The 14934-nt window shown below is 35.0% G+C and overlaps 1 protein-coding gene across 4 annotated transcripts in view; it reads left to right on the top strand.

Annotated features, from left to right (window-relative positions):
• The window catches only part of LOC149771684 (small G protein signaling modulator 1-like), a 110859-nt gene that overhangs the window by 1341 nt on the left and 94584 nt on the right, over positions 1 to 14934 (top strand). The gene's annotated exons all lie outside the window — the stretch shown is intronic.

Below are 14934 nucleotides of genomic sequence, written 5' to 3'. Positions count from 1 at the left end.
GAAGCTCTATGCGCTTTACAACATTAGACAACACATATAACATAAAAGACATATATAATAATATGATTACAAAAAACAAACACCTTGAAATTAGACAACATAGAAACATGCTGAAAATATTTAAGGTAGGAAACATTATTAGGTCTTTAATGTTAGGGTGGTGCCACTTTATATGTGGTGACAATTTGGTTGTATTTCCAGCATGCAAATTACAGACAGACATAGATTTCTTAGTAATAAGAATTCAACCTTTTTGGTCATTTCATGCAGCTCTATTTGATCACATGATTTGCCACACCCTTTGTTTTCTACTGCACATATGCTTTAAATACATTTTTATTTCATGTCTTCACTTAAATTTGGAAGGCATTATGATCTTATCTTTAAAACATAAGGAATATTGCAATTAATTTGAGCAAGAAAAATCTTATCTCGAACAAGACCAAGTGTGGAAGCACAGATGTCTGACAACCAGATCTGTCATATTCTACTTGTTGTATATGGCCTAATGGTTAGAGCATTCACCTCAGATGTAGGAGGTTTTGGGTTCGAAACTAGGCTGAGTCATACAAAGATTTATAAAAATGGTACAGTACTATTAGCTGCCTCGCTTGGTGCTCATCATTAAGAGGGTAGTGTTAGGACTGGTCAGCCTGGCATCAGGAAAATGTGACTGGATGGGACATGATGCTACATGCCTGCAGCATGATGCCCCTATGCTAGACATTACTATATAAAGCCACACTCCAGACATCATAGTGATATATGATTGATTTCTTTTAAAGCTACATTAAAAATCCAAATCACACACACACAAACACATGCTTATAGCATACGTAAAAGAAATGCCAGAGAATGTAACTCGTGTGGTTTTTAATCTACTCCTTTACCAATTCTGTGCTAAGATTTATTTATCCCATCTGCAAGGTCAGTTGCTGATTACATATATCACTGTAAAAGGAGACATTCCAAACTTGTTCCCCATGTACAAGTTCTTGAGTAGTTTACAGATCATTTTGTAGCCACTTTTTGCAGAAGCTTATCTTTTGCTTTATATCTGTTTGGATTGAGTTTTGGTGCAATGTTTACAATGTTTCCATAAACAGTTCTTTTTGGTGGTCATTGTTTTACTCTGGACTTTAACAAATAATAACCACTGATCAGAAATGAATGTAACATATTTCACTGTGACACACCCAAAGCGTATCCTTCAAATTCAATCCATGTAAATCAGTTATTAAGCAACAGAGAAGCTTCATGTAAAAGGTGTTATTAAATGGTCAGTAAAGTATTTTAATGATACATGAAGAGCAAGCATGGAATGTCTCCTGTACATTGATATATATTATCAGTGTCTGAACATGCTGAAATAATTTGCATGAAATTGGCAGGGGGGAGAAGAGTTCAAACAAACTTGTGTTCATGTACACAAGGTAAGTTGGTGTTGTCACTAGTTTTTAGTTTTGCATTTGCATCTTTTATGAATTGTCAGCTTAAAGAATAAAATAGTAAACAACTAATAAATATTTATAACAGCTGAAGGTTAATATAACTTGTGATGTGTAATATTTTATTGTATTGATTCTTCACATCTTATTTCAATATAAAAAAGTAGATATATCATTATATTAATTAATTATTTTAGCTCTACTAACAATTAGTACAGACCTTCCTTCTCTTGCATTTTTCACACCATTTTGAGAACCACACGTATTTCATGAGGGCTTCCAGTCTGATTTTGATTTTAAGGTCAAAGGTCTTGACTTGGGTTTATAGCTCTACTGTCCTGTGAGCATCATTACACACAAAAAAGTATGAATGGATTGGTTATGAAACCGAATTAACAAAATGCATGGGTTTTCATTTAAACAGATGTTGATCCTGACCAGATGTAGAGTATGTAATTGGTGTATCCAATAAAGTTTTCTGTCTTTCTGTTTAATGTTGTGCTAGAGAGATTGGATGTTTTCTGTTATCTGATATTGAACTTGGTTTATATTGTGGTTAGGTTGGCTAAAGTGTTTAGACATTGGAGTCTCCCACTTATTTCAGATATCTCTAAGGTGTTCTTTTATTCTCACTTGAACTTTCTTTTTGGTTTCACCTATTGCTTTGAAATATTTTAAATTGATTCATTTTCATGCAGATGATGCAATTAATGGTCTTGTGATCTCTTTGCAAATGATTTACCTGTAAAACTTGGCAATTTTTTTTTGATTGGTTATTTGGAACTAACTGTGCGAAAAGGGAAAGATTTTGGAATGTATCTGGCAGAATCAGGTTGACAATTGGCCATAGGGTTCTAGCTGCACATTTGAGAAAATAGTTAAATTTGTCATATCTATAGATAGCCGGTAACACACTACTTGATCAGTTAATCTTTTGAGTAGGGTTGAGTACCCGGTAGCTTGAAATTGTTTTTATGTCTTGCTTTACTGAGCTCATTACCCTGCATTCTACGTTAACAAGTCATGAGGTTATACCCGACTTCTGAGCTCTGTACCATCAGTTAGGATACTCCAGAGATGGTGCTATTACAGAAAGGTAGACAGATGTAGCTCTTCATTGTTGCTAAATCATGTAGTCTTTCTACTCATGTTACAAAATACAGCAAGAGAAACATATTTCAGAGCTGATCTTTTTAAAGGCCCAAATTGCCGGTTGTAGGAACCAGGGATTGTGTCTGAATTTTAGACTTTTTGGACAGAGATCTAAAGAGGCAAGTCCAGACTGTACACAGACACGTGAACCTTTGCAAAAGTAGGATAAGTTTGAGATTTGGAGTCAAGAGGCCAGGACATGATTTTAGGCCAAATAAAAGGAAGTAAAACTTTAACCCTTCTGCACATGTGCAAGTGGAAAAACCTATCCAATGTATTCAAAAGTATATGTAACCCCAAAAATGCGTTTCCTACCCCCATTTCAGGCAAAAATGACAAGGATCTCCAGGGGTTAATGAGTTAAAGCTTCTATTAAAATTTGAGCTGTGAAGCCTCTTCTCATGAAAATGGATGAGATTAGACGGGCATTTCTCAAAGTCTAACTCTTTAGTACAAATATATTTAATTCATAGTTATTGACCGTATGGGCCTGATTTCAGGTTTACAGTATAAGTCAAATAATATTTTATTATTTTTCCATAATATAGTATTAGCGAATGTTATTCTTTCTTTGGAGTATTCCAATGTAAACTTAACTGTTTTGTGATAGCTCGACAGTATTGATGGAATTTAGTGCCCAGGTCCAAATCATAAAAAAAATCTCAAATCCTTACATAAAAAAAATAGTTCATTGGGTACTGAGTTGAGCAGTTTCCATTCATGTTCACCCATAAAGATATTGTCATAAGTTTTGGTTTCCTGGATAGCAGTGCCACTACTTTGTAGATACAGTAATGGGAATAATTGAAGGTGAAGTTATTGCAATGTAATTTAATTTTTAACAGGATTAATATACTCTGATTTCAGTGATGATATTTAGGTTTATTTGTAGCTGGAGTTCAGGCTATCAGAGTTAACTTTCGTAATAAGTTTGTATAAGGAAAAGACATCCATTGTGACCAAAAAATGAAATCTGGTAAAGTAATGATGACTAGAATTTTATTGATAAAATCCATTATATTTTTAAGTAGATGAAGGGATAATTTTGACTGACTGTTTGACATCTTTGTCTGTTAAACTGCTGGATTTTCAGTAGGCGAATTATTCCCACTAATAATAGATCTCTCAGAAATTTCTAGGAATAAGGCTTTTATGTATTTTTGGATTGAGATAAAGTCTAGGTGTTCAGACATTAGTGTCAGGGTTATGAAATACCGTATCATCTAGTTCCCCTTTATCGTGAATTTAAATGCTCAGGATGTTTAACCATGTTATGATGTGTCTCAGTAAGGTCTTCCTTACTGTGAAAAATAAATTTAGCTCTATTAGGTTTGTTTTATATAATAATCACTGTTCATAACGAAGATAAACAAAGCGTTTATTAAAATTATTAATAACAATATTTTTGTTATTGTATAGTTCTGTTGTGTTGTGATGTTAAGGCTATCTCTCTTTTCTTGTATAAAGTTTAAGACTGCTATTTTAAAAGTTTACAGAATGCTTCAATATATTCATTGTTGTTTGGCGGCACCCGTGTGCTTTTAGTCAAAATGTACAATCTCTTTCATCTTCGAAAAAGTTCATCCCATTATCTGGTTTTGATGAGTGATGAAAAACGTGTTTCAGCTTAATACATTGAAAAAAGTTTTCCAAGTCCTTATGAACTTGACCCAGGTTAATTTCCTTAAAAGAGGGATTGACAGCCCGGTGATCTAAGAATTACTAGAAAGATTTATGACAACCACAGAAATGTAAAGATGAGTATGATTTAAATTTTGTAAAATTAGCAAATAATCACAGGGTTTTGAGAATTCCCACCTTGAAGCTGTTCCTTATATTATTTCGTCACATTCCATAATGCAGCGTCTTTTGGTTATCAGACTATTTTGTAGATATGTTTGATGAACAACCTGAATTATACCACTTGCATAACTTTGGTGTGCATGGTTATTTCATTATTAAATAGTAATATTACTTATAAAATACCTCACCTATAAGATTGACCACTTGTTTTCTGTGACCAGGTTCAAAGTGAGGGAGTAGTCAAAGGCAGTGGGTATTCTTTCCTATTTGCTGTTTCATGCAAAGTTGTTGTTGTGGGTTTTAACACCATTTTTCAGCACACGATAGGCTATGCATGGCGGCCAGTATTAATGGTGGAGGAAGAACCCTGGAAGAACCACCAACCCACAAGAAGCTACTGGCAAGCTTTCTCACAAACCTACAGTTTGGGCAAATCCTAGACTCGAACCCATGCAGATAGAGGTGAGATGGCAATGATCCGTAACAGAGAGCGCTTTAGACCACTCGGTCACTCAGGGCCCCTTCATGCAAAGTAACCAGTAACCAGATATACACTACTCAACATGCTCAAGTTTTGTTTAGATTCAGCCATCTCATCCAACTTCATCTCGTGCCTACTGCTTGATTAGGGTCAGTACAAACACAGGATTGATAACTGTTGTCTCATAGGATTGGTACAAACATGGGATTAATAACTATTGTCTCATAGGGTTAGTACGAACACGGGATTAATAATTATTGTCTCATAGGGTTAGTACAAACACTGCATTCATAATTATTGTTTCATAGGGTTAGTACAAACATGGGATTGATAATTATTGCCTCCATGGGTTAGTACAATCATGAGATTGATGAATATTGTCTCAAGATTTTACTATTTTAGAATATAGCTGCTTGTTAGTAGAATAGGGTACCATTCAAACATAATAAAACTTTTTAGAACCGGTTACCACTGGAACAAAGTTTTTGACTGATTGGATGATTTATAGAGATTTCTTGTCACTAGCGGTTTCAGTGAACTTTAATGGTATGTGTATTGCCTTAGCAAAAATATATTATGTATGTGGAAATCCATGTACCATTATCTAGTGTTTTATGTCACAGCAACACAGTTTATTTGGTCCCAAGGCAGTTGTATTAAAGTCCATTATGCAGTGTACCATGGTATCTGGCCAAGATTGATTTGATGGTAGGATTAGACCAGCACACTATTCACTAAGTCATCGTGGCTTCTGCCTCTATTGGTTGCCTTTTGTCATGCTAAAAGGAGCACATCAGACTAATTAGTTTACATTTACATGCCCACATGGGATAATTATTGTTTTTAAATTTAAGTATGTTAGCATTTAAATCTTTTTTTATATATTTAAATTAGATTTAAAGAAATTGTAATTACATATACATATACATGTATTGTCAGATTTTTCCATGGATTTTAGGACCCTTGTCTTGAGAGCCATAAAAGTCTTGTCTGACTGGAACTGTCCATTGGTTCTCATTTCTTGTAACCACTGTTGCTCTGCAACCCCCCCCCCCCACACACACACATTGCTTACTCATTTTAGTGCTATGAAGTAACACTAGAACCAACTTTTAAAGCTAATGCAGATGTGGATCACTTCTTTTCTTTATTTGCTGAACATGAATAAAATCATGATCAAATTTGGTTTTAGAAAGTTTCAGTTAATGTGGAAAAATATTAGTAGAAATGGAACCAAAAACATGACAAGAAATTTCTTTTTTGGCATTGATATCATGTTATATTTACTTCTAACAGACCTTAAATTTGGAGTATCAGCATCATGATAAATATTGCTAAGTTAGACAGGAATTACTTTTCTGGATACTTTAGTCATAAATTGGGCCTTTATAAATAATATGATGTTGGTAAAATTTGTACAATATTTATTGCATCCTAGAAATTTTGTTTATGTTTATCTAGAATTAAATGGCATGCCAGTGATCTTTTGGAGTCTCAGATTATTTTTTTTATGTGTTTGAATTAAAGGTAATACCCCAAATTGCATGTAAATTACAATAGTCCTGATGGCTGAATATAATTTTTATAAAACATGAACCTATACCGAAGAGGAATGTATATTTTGATTTTCCTAAGATCAGCCAGTGATAAGAATGGTGTTGAATGAGAACATGCAACTTCTTACAACATCTTGCCAGCTCAAATCCTTGATTCGCATGTAGAAAAAAAGTGTGCAACAGCAATTTCCTGTTAATGCATATCAATTTTTTCTTATTTTAATGAATGAAAATCATTCTAGTCTTACAAAATGAAAATTTACTTTCCTGTTAACATAATGCTTTAATTGTGTCATTGTAACTGGTAATCATGCTAGTTGACAGTTTCAAGTTTTGCCATTGAAAACAATTAGAACAAGAATGAGTTGCAGCTGTTAATCTAGCTCTGGTTACACAGCCCAACAACTTGTAGATAGTCCAGTCTCATTAAACTGTATCTTTAGTGTATTCTGCTATAGCATGATGGGATGGATTTATTTAAGGTTATTCAAAATTATAATTTTTTATTCAGATATTCACCTACTGACAATGGTCAATTACTGCTTATCATTGAACCCATTGGACTGATAATCAGTTATCCCTTCAGGCTGATGATCAGTTGGAATCCCATTGCACTGTTGATCACTTAAAATCCTATTGGGCTGATTTCCAGTTAGAATCCTTATTGGACTGATGATCAGTTACAATCCCATTGAACTGATAATCAGTTAGACTAATTATCAGTTAGAATCCCATTGGACTGATGATCAGTTTGAATCTCATTGGACTGGTGATCAGTTAGAATCCCATTATACGGGTGATCAATTTGAATCCCCTTAAAGTTAGAACTGAAGTTTGAGGCTACCACCCAAGACATAGAGATGCGTATTTTCAGTGTGAAGTTATGGATGACACATAACAAGCTGCAGATGAATGATGATAAAACTGAAGCCATCCTAATCACCATGCAATGACTTTCTCATTCACATCCTTTATCTCAAATGATGCATATCAGCAATTAGCAATATTAAATTTACCATAAAATATCTAACTGTCACTCTTTACAGTACACTGTCATTACAATGAACATCTGGAAGGCTGCTTATCTGGACCTCAGAAGCCTCAGCTCCATTCAGTTTTCTTTAAGTTGATGACACTAACACACTGTCTCGAATGTTCCTTAGAACTGTCAAGACTGGACTGTTGTAATTCACTTCCTTCTGGATCATCTCACTATCTACAGTACTACAGAATCTTCAAAAGGTGCAAAATATGGCAAACCATTCTTTTTTGTACAAATCCCAGCTACGTGGAATGAATTGCCCATATATCTTAGACACAAGGACACTGATCTGATTCGAGAGTGTTCTTAAAACTCACCTATTTTGACTACAAGGACAGACTTAAGACTTAATAATGTTTACTTCCTTAATTATTGCCAGCATCTTTCTGAATTGTAATTTCATGGTGGGTTGTTTTTGTTTTGTAATCTTGTCATTGTATATGTTTTTGTGTTATCTAATATTGTAAAGCGGTTAAAGTTTTTAAAGATTGGGTGCTGTACTAAATCCACATTATTATTACTATTATTATTATTATTATTATTATTATTATAGCCACCAAGGACTGCCTGGGTCAGCTGCCTCAGTGCATTTGTAGTGAATGCACATTGCTTCCAGTTTTTGTGCATGATATAGCTGAAAATGCAAAAAACAACTTCAATTTTTAGTCATTTATGTTTTCAAGTCTTCACTGAAAACATGTAGAAATTAATTTTGTTGTAATTGATCTTTTTGTTGCCCTGTTTTCTGAAAAATGTTCAGTATCAACAGTTGAATGATCAGCTGAACAGGCCTGTCAGAACTTTTGATGGCTTTAGATTAGCAAGACTGTGATCCATATTAGGAAATAACAAGATTACAGAAGTTAATTTGGGACTAAATACCACTTGTTTGAATCCATTGAGACTTCAGAATTGAATAAAAATGTGCTGGAGACTCTAATTTTGTTTATACCCTCTGTGAGATCAGTGGTTAAGTCATTGGTGGAAGGGAGAAAAATTAGTCCTAAATCTCATTCCTGGAACAAACATTGTGGATCATTTGTAATTGATGTATGGTAAAGGCCTATTAATTTTGGAGTCAAAAGGTCAGAGATCAAGGTCATTGAGACAGAAGGGAGACAAATGGTTCAAGCACAGTAACATTAGTTGTAAATCATAGGCCTCAGCCAAACTTTGTATATGGCTTACATTGGGTAAGGAAGACCCTTGTCAATTTTGGGTCAAAGTGTCAGTAATCATGGTCACTGACAGAGCTATAAGAGAAAGAGATTTCTGCACAAACGTTGACATCTAATCCAGATATCTTTACCAGATTTTGTAGATGACTTTACACTTTGGGTAAGAACAGAGCTGTTTGTTTGTGGTCAAAGGTCAGGTTTGCTCAGACTGAAGAGAGGAAAAAAATGTTTTATGAATGTTAACTTTTGTTCCAGATCATGTACTTTTTCTAAAGTTTGTGGATGGCTTGCACATATGGTATGAAAGAGTCTTAGTAATTTTGGAGTCAAAAGATTAATGGTCATTGTCATTGTACCACAGTAATAATATTTTAACAAATAGGCATATGGGGAATGCTTTCTGTTCTAGAGTAAGTTCCTTGACCAAGCTTTGTGGATGGCTTGCACATAGAGTAATATAAAAACAAAGATTCTTGAATCTAAAGGTCAGAGGTCATTATCATGGTAAGTCGCAGAAGAAAAAAATGTTAGTTGAAGACCACTTGATCAAATGTCCAGGCCATCGAGACCCGTTGGTCAGTATTAGTATCGACCTGCCTAGGAGACTATTAAAAAACAATGCTGGCATTTAATGTGCTTTAGGATAACAAGATTTGCCATGTTTAATTTAATGTAATGTTCAGTGCCACATCAAAATGACTATTTTGTACTGAAGTAGTTGGAATAAATGTCTTGCCAAGAGACAGCTCACATATGATAGAACAGTTGAGACCAGCTGCAAATAACATAGACCCTGATCTATCATTACATATTGTGCCAGCAAATCAGACACTGTGTTGTTTCTTCTACTGATTAGTTATTTAAAACTGCATAGACCCAGGTCAGGTGGCGGATCATGCCACTGCAGGCTTGAATTTGTGCAGTTTGTAGTTGGACTTGACTTAAAAGTGAATATATATGGTCCACACAAATATTAACCAAATGAAATTGAGAAACACATACCTGAGTAAAGTGTTGTGGTGCATACATTTTATGTAAGTGTGCTTTGGTTGGGGAATTAGACAAGCGTGACAGTTTTTATTTTACACATTTAATTGGATATGAATCCTTTTAGTTCTGCATGGTGATTGACTTCCTGTACTGACTTACTGATCTTGAATTGACATTGCAAACAACCCTTCTCACACGTACATTGAGTTACGTTAAAACTATGTGCACTGCTTACCAGTATTTGAATGTAAGGTGTTGCACACAATGTCTGCTTGAGGCCAGATTTTGACAGGGCATTCCAGTGGTGCAAATGTGTCATGGGATCATTAATTGAAATGCCAGCGATGTACTTTGAATCATTATCCTGCCCAGTTCTCTATCTTGGTCTTTCTTTGATAGCCAGTTATGTGTTAGCCACATACATGTATTTTAATTGTAGTAATCTATCAAGTTTAAAGTTTTACTTCCAAGTTTTCAATTTTGTGTAAGGAATGTATATAATGTTTCTGAAAAATGTAAATCAGTCCATATGTACAAGTTACCCTTTAAAATTTTGTGATCTGAAATATTATTTCCACATTCATAATTATGTGTTTAAAATGTGGCTCAAGAAAGATCAAACTTGTAATTAAAAAACTTATAATTGGAAGGGGTTTTCAAAGTCAAATGAAAAACTGCATACATTCGGCCATTCAGAGCAGTCATTTCGTGGTGGCTAACCAAATATGGGTGATTAAAGTATTTCGGAGGCTCTGCACTCTTCATTGATCAGCACCACGCTCTGGATTTCAGTTTTTGTTTGAAGATTTTTGCTGATCTTCCCTCCAGCCTCTGTGCCCCAGCTTGTAGCTCACTGAGGTTTAGCTACCCTCTACATTGGCTTGGCTCCCCGATCCTTGCCTCTCAATGACTGGGGGCAGACTGAATATAAGCTCCCTGCACTGTAACTAATCATTTCATGAAGACCTTTCTAGATTTAAGGTAATGCTGATCAAAATTTATGGTCAGAATGGGTTAACTACAGGTACAGTTCTATCTGTAGTATACAAACCAAAAAGCACAAAGCCTAAATTCTTTCACCAAATTATAGCCTATCCAGTACACACACACACACACACACACACACACAAACAAACTTGTAATATTTAATGTGTATTAAAATTTCCAAAATGGTATAGTATTTGGTGGGAGATTACTTGTAAAATATTTCCTTATGAGCTAATTACTTCCAAATCAACTACTAGGTACTTAATTCTGTATGATAAGCACTTTATACATACTGAAAGAGCTATAAATTTCACACACTTTACACATACTGAAAGAGCTATAAATTTCACACACTTTACACATACTGAAAGAGCTATAAATTTCACACACTTTACACATACTGAAAGAGCTATAAATTTCACACTACACATACTGAAAGAGCTATAAATTTCACACTTTACACATACTGAAATACGCTATAAATTTCACACATTTTACACGTACTGAAAGAGCTATAAATTTCGTGGCAAATGGCTACAAAACTAAATGTTTGGCTATAAGGAGGAGCTTGCTATCAGTAACTTATTTAAGTCTATAAATACATAATCCTGCTAATACTCTGTTACTTTGTTTTGTCAGGTTCAAACCCCAGCCGAGTCATACCAAAAACGTATAAAAATGGTACTTACATCTGCCTTGGTAGGCACTCAGCGTTAAGAGGTTAGTGTTAGGACTAGTCAGCCTGGTGTCAGGATAATGTGAGTGCTAGACATGAGTATAAACTGCCACACTGTAGCCATCATAGTGATCTGACTGTAAAATTGCTAAAACTAGGTTAAGAATCCAACTCACACACACACACACACTTTGCTTTGGTAGGCTGACAGTCCGATTGTAATTTCCCCCACTGTGAGTCTGGATTGGCTACAGATAAAACAATATTTAACATAAATTGCAGTTACTAACATTAGCAATAAATACAGATTTAGCCATCTATTACAGCCAACTACTTTACAAAAAGAAATTAAACTTATCAGTTAAGTTTAGAAAATTATATACAAATGTATCTTCTAATCCAAGGCAGAGATAGTTACATTATCATTCAAAATAATTCAATTTATTTACTGATTAAAGTTTGAATATTACTCTTTAAAGAGTAATATTCAAACTTTAATCAGTAAATGTACTTTTTAAAATCTTATACCAAACCTTGGTATTTGTGTTACAGCAGTACTTCTGACAACTTATTTATTGTGAAGTAATTGCATTACATCTGATTAGCTTAAATTCTATATAAATCTATAACAGTTGTATAAATACAGATGCAGGTTTAAATATAGTAGCATATCTATGGGCAACTCTTCATCAATATTTTAGTGGATGCTAAGATTATTTTTTAATAGGTCCCATGACAGTTGTTGGGCAAAACAATTGAAAGTAGGCTTCATGAATCATATTTATTGGTCTGTTGAGCTCACATTGATTTGGCAGCCAATATTTGTCAAATTTATTATAAAATGTTAAAAGGAGATACAAGTCAGAAATTTACCCAAGAAACTGAATAATATTTTGTTTGACTTTTACTGTTGTGTAAAAACTAATTATTAATTGACAAGAAGCTGACTTCAGCATTTTCAGATACTTTTTAATAGTATCACTATCTTACCTATTGTCATTACATATCTATTACTTTCTTCATGGTGAAAAACCTTGTCTGTTTATCATGAATAAATCTGCCCAGAGTGGAAAATTGTCAATAAGACACGGTCCATTTTTGCTTTTTGCATGCTCAACAATACAGAAGTAAAAAATACACCAGAACAAAAAATATGAACCACAAGAATACGATCACTACGAATGAAACTTAACACGAGTGAACACCTGTAATTTTTTTACTGTATATACCAATGTTAATTACCATCATTAATTTAAAAGAAGGAATGAGAATACATACCACGCAGCAAATAATGCCTAAATAAACACATTCGTAATACATGTTTTAAGTAAACACTACTAAATGCTTTACGAGTTGACAGTAAGGGAATAAGGTCAGATATACAAAAAGGGGAAAATAGTTGCCACATGTACGGTACCATGAGGCTGCCAATTTACATACCTTCACTTTAACAAAATTGGGAATCCTTTATTTTGTTGCCAATCAATTGCTGGTGCTTGCATAACACACAGTAGTATAGAAAGTGGTATAGTTGCCGGTCAAAATTCCCTCTTTACACAGGCCAGTTTCAGGGTTTTAATGATTAAATGGCATGTACTGTTGTCTCAAAACGAAAGACAAATTTGCTGACTATCAACATAGGAGACGTCAAAACATCAAGCTGGCATCAAGGAGGTACACATGGCCCTTCTCTTTGCATGGAGGTCTGGAACCTCCTCCACTTGGCACCCTTTGAGTTGGCCACATTCCAGTAACAAAAAACTTCCTCACAGAATGGACTCGTCACCATTCCACATTATAGGGTAAGCTTCGGGTGGATTTGTTTGTGACCAGACTCAACAACATACTTCCCTTTTATGTCTGTCCAGTCCCAGACCAAAAAGCATGGGCAGTGGATTCAACCTCATGTGGGATTGTCTGTTTCCCACTATTGCAATTACTATGCCAAGTTCTACAAAAAATTAGAACTTACACTACTCACATCATTCTCATAGCCACACTGTGGTCCCAGTGATCATTATTTATTGATCTTCTAGACTTGTTGATCAGTGGAGGTCAGTATGTTACAGGAGGGATCTTTTGTTGCAACACAAGCACATCCTCATGCACAACAACCCACGCATTATCCACCTTCATTCTTGGCTCGTCTCAGGTGATTTATCCACCAGAACAAGTTTTCATGCCTGGTTGACAGTTGTATCATTCAGGCCAGTAGAGCTTGGACATCCAAGGTCTACGATGCCAGGTGGAGAATCTTCTGTGATTGGGGCTGTTGGAGACAGTGATCTAGCTCTGACGGTCCTTCTGTAACTTACATTGCTGATTTCCTCTTGTTTGTTTTTCAAGAACAAAAGATGTTCAGTATCAGCTATTAAGAGCTGCTATTTCCAAAATGCTTAAATTCTTTCAAGGCTCAGCAGTTGTCTTTTAATTGCTTCAGAATCAGACCTTAAAGTATATTGAGCATCAGATACCTGTCTTGCAGTCTCTTTCACATGTTTTATGGTCCTTAACAAAAACCCCATAATGAACCATTGACTTTGCTTCCCATCGTTCAGCATGTCTCACTTAAGACTTTTTTCTTTCTTTTGCGACTGAGAAGATGCAGTGAGATTCATGCATTGTCTGTTAACATTCACTGTCTCTGGTTTAATGGCAATTGCAATTTTCTTTCCCTCCTTTGTCAACTTGGATTTTTAGCCAAAATCAGTTACCTTCACTAGTTCCATCACCTAATAGATTCCAGGTCTCAGTCATATCTGTGCTGGAGATGATGAAGATGGGCTAAGCCTCCTCGATTTCATGGTAGATTGTCACCACAATCAAAATAATTTATCAGTCACTTGCTAAAAGAGACCTCTTTTATGAACTAAAAGTCTATGATGTATGAGTCGTCATTGCCTCATGGGCATATCTGAACTATTTTTCCTTAAGGAATGTCATAAAGGCATTATTTTTGCGATCCCATGCTACCTTCTCCTCTTTCTACCTCCACTCATTAGCACAACAAATTACATTTGTTTCTTTGGCCCATAGATGCAGCACATGTGACCCAAAGGGGCACTTATAATTTATGAAGTGAAGTTCTCCCACAAATAGTGAGTACACCAACCTAGCAGCCTATCTCAAAACTTTATACTGCGTAATAGTGATGGGTATGTTATTGCTGCTATTAAAATATAGTTGTTTTGGGCAGGGTGTAGAACAACATTAATTCTGCAATACTTACCTGTTGCTATTGCCGAATGCCCTTCCAGCTCGCTCTGATGTCCTAGCATAATGTCATCTACGAAAAAGAGGACTACTCTGTGCATAATCGTGCAAGGTGCACATTTAGTGACAATTCTCCACTCTAGAAGGATGTTATTCACATCAAATCACAAGATTTTTTTGACACTAGCAAGTTAAAGCTTTGCAGTAGCTATAGGTAAATACTGCCTAATTATATTTTACCACCCCTCCACCCCAACCCTGCATTCTAGGAAAGTCATTTGCAGTTGTTATTTTCTTTTAGACAAGAAAAACCCCTGATATGTACCATTTTTCTTTTCACTCAGGGGATGGTATTTCACCAATATTTCATCAAGTATTTTATTCTGATTTGAAAGGGAGTGTCAGCCA

The sequence above is a fragment of the Sinohyriopsis cumingii genome, unplaced genomic scaffold (assembly GCF_028554795.1).
Source record: "Sinohyriopsis cumingii isolate HCF-2022 unplaced genomic scaffold, ASM2855479v2 utg001727l, whole genome shotgun sequence".
Taxonomy (NCBI): Eukaryota; Metazoa; Mollusca; class Bivalvia; order Unionida; family Unionidae; genus Sinohyriopsis; species Sinohyriopsis cumingii.
The sequence above is the reverse complement of the archived record's forward strand: the minus strand, read 5'-3'. Positions and strand labels throughout refer to the sequence as shown.